The 6,591-nt window shown below is 46.1% G+C and overlaps 2 non-coding genes across 2 annotated transcripts; one reads left to right on the top strand and one right to left on the bottom strand.

Annotated features, from left to right (window-relative positions):
* Positions 1–1,030: 1,030 nt before the first annotated feature.
* Positions 1,031–1,102, top strand: trnaa-cgc (transfer RNA alanine (anticodon CGC)). Its single transcript has one exon. It is a non-coding gene; the product is annotated as a tRNA-Ala (tRNA).
* Positions 1,103–6,057: 4,955 nt separating this feature from the next.
* On the bottom strand, positions 6,058–6,129 carry trnag-ucc (transfer RNA glycine (anticodon UCC)). Its single transcript has one exon. It is a non-coding gene; the product is annotated as a tRNA-Gly (tRNA).
* Between the last annotated feature and the right edge of the window lie 462 nt (positions 6,130–6,591).

A 6,591-nucleotide genomic window follows, 5' to 3' on the forward strand; every position in this document is an offset into this window, starting at 1 on the left:
CGCTATACCTATGTTCGTCCTCCGCCAAAATGCCCGCATGGAGCTCAGGATAAAGGTCACTGAGCTAAATATGAACTCTGCTTCTCCCTTCACAGATGCTGACGTACCTGCTGAGTATATCCAGCAGTTTCCGCTTTTAGTTCAGGATCAACTCTGTTCCTCTGACTCCGGATCTCTGCCCCTGTTGCATGTGGAGAACATGGTAATCAGGAGTGGTTAAGGTGATGCCCTGGAAATCCATTGGGTTGTCTCCCGTGCAGGTTCGAATCCTGACCACTGCAATGAATGATGGAGCGGACTCGAAAGGACGAGTCTCCCACTCCGACTTCTGGTTTCCATCTTTCAACGTCCAGTCTTTGTGATTTGCAACTCAGATTTACTACTAAGGCTGAGGTTATGGAGTACTTGGTGACACAGAACAAGATTGGACGAAGTATGTATGGTTTGCTTAGACGGAAGTATTGTGAACAGTCTTGGGCTCCTCATTTAAGAAAATATGCTCTGGGATTGGAGAGAATGGAGAGGAGGTTCACAAGGATGACTTCGAAAATGAAAAGGTTATCATACGAGGAACTTGTGATAGCTCTGGATCTGTACTCACTGGAATTTAGGAGAACGAGGTGGGATCTAATTGAAACCTTTCGAATGTCAAAAGGCCTAGACAGAGTAGATGTGGGAAGGATATTCCCTACGGTTTAGGGTCATAGTCTCAGGAGAGAGGGGGGTCCATTTAAAAGAGAAATGCAGAGAAATCTATTTAGAGGCAGATGAATTTGTGGAATGTATCACCACAGGCATCTGGGGAGGCTTGGTCGTTGGGTGTATTTAAGACAGAGCTTAATATGTTCTTGGTTGGACATAGCATGAAAGTTTATGGGAGAAGGTTGGGAGCTGGGGCTGAGGAGGGGAACATTGGATCAGCCATGATCAAATGGCGGTGCAGAATCGATGGGCCACAAAGCCTAATTCTGCTCCTACAGCTTATGATCGTATGGGATCAGATATAAAGTTTCATCATAAATTTGACATTGGGGATGTAGCTCAGTGGGAGAGCGCATGCTTCGCATGTATGAAGTCCCGGGTTCAATCCCCGGCATCTCCACTAATTTTTGACTGTATTCAGTCTTGCCCACAGTTTCAAAGCTGTCCTGCAAGCGCCGTTGTCCATACCTTTTTGGTCCTCACTACTTATAGTGCTGGTGTCACTTTCTGCCTATATTTATGGAGTAGAATAGAGCTAGAGTTTCCAGTGTGGGCAAAGTGGAAAATCTGGAAAATATCTTCCTTGCATCAGTTAAAACCTGTTGATAAATATTCCTCACCCAACACAATCAGGCCGGATCGGAGGAACAGCGAATCGGAAGCGATTCCGAGGCCTCTCCCGTCACACAGGAGTAAGTGTATGTGTGAAAAGAGCAGGTGCCGGAGACAACGAACGAACATCGGGTGACGCTTTAAAGTATCCTGTGCTCGGACATCCCAGTGTCAGATCACACTTCCGCATTGGCTTCTCGTTAGTTTAGTGGTTAATATCACCGTTTAAGACGGGGTTAATGCTCCCGATACGCAAATGATTTTGCTGTTTCCATATTAAACGTAATTGCATCTCGAATTTTCAAAGTAAATTGAAAAACGTTAAAGAGTTTGGGGTAGAAGTGGTCGGTTCTTTGGGGATGTGGAAAGACGGTCGGCAGTGTCGCCGGGAAGGGAGAGTCACCCGATAGGAAGGGAATTTGTGTTCGGCTTCGTGAAATCTCCCCTCAGCGACTCTGTATCTTCGAGTTATTCGGTGTAACACGCGGTGACAGAGAACAATGTTTCCGGAAATACTTGCTTCATCGGCCTCTGCCCCATTTTAAATGTTAAACAAAGACTGTTGTTGCGCTTGATTTAAGTTTCCAGTTGAGAGAGTCAGAAAGGAGAGGGCGAGTGGAATCGGTGCCTTCAGCCAGCTCAGGCCACCCTGCAGAGACTCCGTGAGACTCATTCCGTCTAACTGCGAGCTCGCAGCTGTGAAAGGTCATCGACCTGAAACGTGAACTCTGTTTCTCCCTCCACAGACGCTGCCTGACCTGCGGAGTATTTCCGGCAGTTTTAGCTTTTAGTTCAGGAACAGTCCTGTTTCTCTGAGCCCGGGGTCGCTGCAGTCCTCATCCGTCCTGGGACACAGTGACTGCATTCCATATATCCTTCTTTGAGGAATGTGTTCTCGGGGCCGAATTTTTTGGGGATGCACTGGGAATCTATTGGTATTTCCGCGTCTTATTCTGGCAAGTATGTGGACCCAACGTTTTCTGTGTTCTGTTGTCCGTTACCCTCTAATTCAAAGCATTCATGAAGATTGTGAAAAACTGGATCACGCAATCGATTACCAGTCGCCATCTTCCAACGCCGGAACGGACCATTTATGGTAGAGTTTTCCAGTTTGTCTCTGTGGCGCAATCGGTGAGCGCGTTCGGCTGTTAACCTAAAGGTTGGTGGTTCGAGGCCACCCAGGGACGCAGGTGATCCAATAGCTTCTGCTGTACGTTACGATGCCCGCTGTATATCGCTCCGATGTTCGGAGATCGGCGATCCCTGCTACTGCCGCATCACGTTCATCGGGAATTAAATACAGTTGACGTTTCGGGCCGAGACCCTTCATCGTCCGGTCCTGATGAAGGGACTCGGCCTGAAACTGCGACTGTACATCTTCTTATAGATGCAGCCTGGCCTGCTGCCTTCCACCAGTATTTTGTGTGTGTTGCTTGAATTTCCAGCATCTGCTGATTTTCCTCGTGTCAGCCCGGAATTAGAACGGTTTCTGTCAACTACAGAGGTACAGTGAAAAGATTCGCTTTCTCACTTTCCATAGAGATCAAATCAGTACACAGTGTACTGATAGAGAACAATATAAAACAATAACAGAATGTAGAATAAAATTTAACAGCGACAGAGAAAGCACAGTGCAGAAAGTAATTAGGTGCAGCATCATAACGTGGTAGATTGCGAGGTCAAGTGTGCATCTTATCCTAGCCGGGAACCATCTGGAAACCAGACTCAACCATCTCCCATCTACCACCATTCGCCTCTGTCTGGCGGAAATCGTCCCCACCAAATAATTTCTCCTTCGACTCCTTCCATTTCCTTCAAACAAAAAGTGCAGTCACAGACATTGGCATGGGTCCCACCTATTCCTGTCTGTTTGTCAGCTACGTGGAACAGTCTATCTTACAAGACTACATTAGTATGTCTCCCTACTTTTCCTATGGAGCGTAAACGACTGAATTGCTGTTGTTTCTTGCGGAGCTTATACACTTCATCAACTTTGCCTCCCACTTCCACCCTGCCCAAAAATTTACTTGGCTGTCCATTTCCGACACCTCCTTTCCTTTTCACGAATTCTCTCTCTATCTCTGACAGCAGCCTATCTACTGATGTCTATTATGACCACACAGACACTCACGGCTACCTGGACGATACGTCTTCCCACCGCGTTACTTGTACTGATGCCATCCTCTTCTCTCAATTCCTCCGTCTCCGCCGCATCTGCTCTCAGAATAAGGCGTTTCTTTCAAGAACAAAGGAGATGTCGTGTTTTTTCAAAGAAAGTGTTTTCCCTTCCTCCACCATTAAAACTGTCCCTCTACAGAATCTCTTCCATTTTGCTCACGTCTGTCCCCACCCCATCCTTGCCCCCCTTCACCAGGGATAGGATTCGTCTTGTTGTCCCCACCTCCTAGCCTCTGCCTCCAGCACACATTTCTCTGCAATCTCCTGCGGGTTCCCACAGCCAAACACATCTTTCCCTCCCCCATTTATTTTCTGCAGGGATCGTTGCCTATGTGAATCCCATGTGCGTTCGTCCCTATCCTTGCAAGTGAAACAAGTGTGTTACGTACCCGTTGGTATCTTGTGCCTGTCACGTGACCATGATGTAATTGAGGCTATGCTGGGCATGATATAATGGTCTTGTGATGGCGGAGTGACTTTTTCTTTCCCGCCAGTGAGAGGTCATGTGATAGTTTTTTTTAACAATAGTGTATAAAAGGGGATCACCTCCCTGTCTCAGGTCAGTTCATGATTGAATTCGCCAGTCACTCCGTTCTGCTGCGTATTCAATGTTATGACGCAGTTTTGTTTTAAAGTGCAGTTTTACTTTCTGCCTTAAGTTTCAAAGGTCATTTCCGGCAGTTTTGCTATAATACTGCCAGTTCAGTTCAGTCAGAGCGTGAAGAATTATCCAAGTTCGAGAAGCCGAAGAATCGAGGAAAGTTGGTGTTATCGGCTGTAAAGCAGGTTGGAACTTTATTTAATCTTCGTACAAGGAATTTGTGTCCAAGTTTTCTCCTGCATTTCTGAAAGCAGAAAGAGCTGGACGCAGAGTTTCACCACGGAAAGGTCTGTGCATTTAAGCGGTTTTATTTCCTTCAATCGTAACTCCCACGGCAAAGCATACTTCAGATAGGATTAGCAGTAACGTCGTGGAAGAGAATTTTATTCTTACAAGGAAAGCCTCTCCTGGATGTATAAATCATTTTGGACTTTTTGCAATACCACTTTAACGAACTGAGTTCGAATTTCTCGCTTTAAGAACTATTCAAACTGTTGCTTTGCAGCCGACTTCCAGTTAAGTTAGTCGTTTGTTTACATTTTTTTTTAGCAGTGTTTAATAAATGTTTTATTTGTTATAAAAACATATCTCAATTATATATTCATTATTGCTGGATCATTACCAGCGCTACACCTGCCCCTACACATCCTCCCTCATTACCATTCAGGACCCCAAGCAGTTCTTCCAGGTAAGACGACACTTCATCTGTGAGTATTTTGCTGTCATCTACTGTATCCAGTGCTCCCAGTGTGGCCTCCTGTATATCGGTGAGACCTGACACAGATTAGGAGACCACTTCACCGGGTACCTACACTCCGTCCAGCAGAACAAGCGAGATCTCCCATTAACCTCCTACTTTAATTCCACTTCCCATTCTAGTTCCGACATGGCAGCCCATGCCTCCAGTATTGTCGCGATGAAGCCACACTCAGGGTGGAAGTGCAACACATTGTATTCCGTCTGGGTGGCCTCCAAACCTGATGGCGTGAACATCAATTTCCCAAATTTCCGACAGTGTCCCCTCCTTCTCCAAGCCCCATTCTCTTTTCCCTCTCTGACCTTATCTGTTACCTGCCCATCATCTCCCTGTGATCGTCACCATTTTCTTTCTTCCATGGCCTTCTCTCCTTCGCTGCTATCCAGCCCTACATTTGCCAATCGAAGTTTCCAGCCGGTTTCACCTAACACCTCATGTTTCTTCCTTCCCTCCCCTCTCCGTCTCACTCTGATTCCTCGTCGTTTTTTTTTCATGTCTGGATGAAGGCTCTTGGACCGAAACGTCGATTGTTTTCCCCTACAGGTGCCTCCTGGCTTGTTGATTTCCTCCAGCATTTTCTGTGTTGCTTGTAATTACATCATCTGCGATTTTCTCTTTGTGCCTCTATCCATGTCGCTCCACACTAACATATTCATGTGTCTATTTATAAACATCGTACACCCTTCCGTCTCTGAACCTCGGAGCCCGTTCCAAGCACCCACCCCATTCTGTCTAAAAACGTGAGACTCACATCTTCTTTAAACTCACTCCCACTCTGACCCGCTAGTATTTTAATTCCCTCCCATGGGAAACCAATTCTGACTATCTGCCCAATCTATGTCTCTCATAATTTTCTACTTCATAATTCGGTCAAGTTTCCTCTCAGGCTCTGAAATTCCAATGAAGGTAAAGAAGCTCAAACCCTTTAATCAGGCAACATCAGGGCAACGGTTTACAAATCCTGTCAATCCTTCCTGTGAAGTGTCCAACCTTGTAGAATCTCGAATAGAGTCAGAACAGGAATTAACGGAAGACTCTTGTTGAGGACGTTAGTTCCATCTCTGATCCACGACACACTGAATGATAATTAATGGATCAATTTATATTCATAACGTTAATTAGCGTGAGACGATTATTTGGCCCTTGGAGTTCTGCGTAGACCGTGTCTAAGAGGTTTATTTGTTATGTAGTCTAAAACTGTACAACCTGCGATGGCCGGGAATCGAACCCGGGTCAACTGCTTGGAAGGCAGCTATGTTCACCACTATACTACCATCGCTCAACGAAGTTGCAAAAGATTTGAGTAGTGAGCCATCTCCCGTAGTTTAAAATTAATCGATAAGGTCTCTGCTGCAGGTCCTATAAATTAATGTCGCCATTCCCAACAGACCGGAGTTAAAACAATAAAAACCGACTAATGGGATTCTGTCTCGCGCATCACCAAATGGATAAACAAACTCTTATTATAATTGTCCTTTCAAACCACACGTTGATGGAAGCTCTTCTTTTGGACAGCCCTTGAACGCAGTGACTAAATCGCTAAAGCTGTCAGGAGGGACCGGATGGACACAAACGCAGGACGCAGGCACTGAGGTACTAGGGGGGAGGACAGAATGGGGATGCCATGGCACTTAAGGGTAGTTGGGGTTCAGGCAGATAGAGTTCAGGCAGGCGGAGCAAAGCGACTCCCGAAGTTCAGGCAGGCGGAGCGAAGCGGCTCCCGAAGATCAGGCAGGTGGAG

The sequence above is a fragment of the Hemitrygon akajei genome, chromosome 28, assembly GCF_048418815.1.
Source record: "Hemitrygon akajei chromosome 28, sHemAka1.3, whole genome shotgun sequence".
NCBI lineage: Eukaryota > Metazoa > Chordata > Chondrichthyes > Myliobatiformes > Dasyatidae > Hemitrygon > Hemitrygon akajei.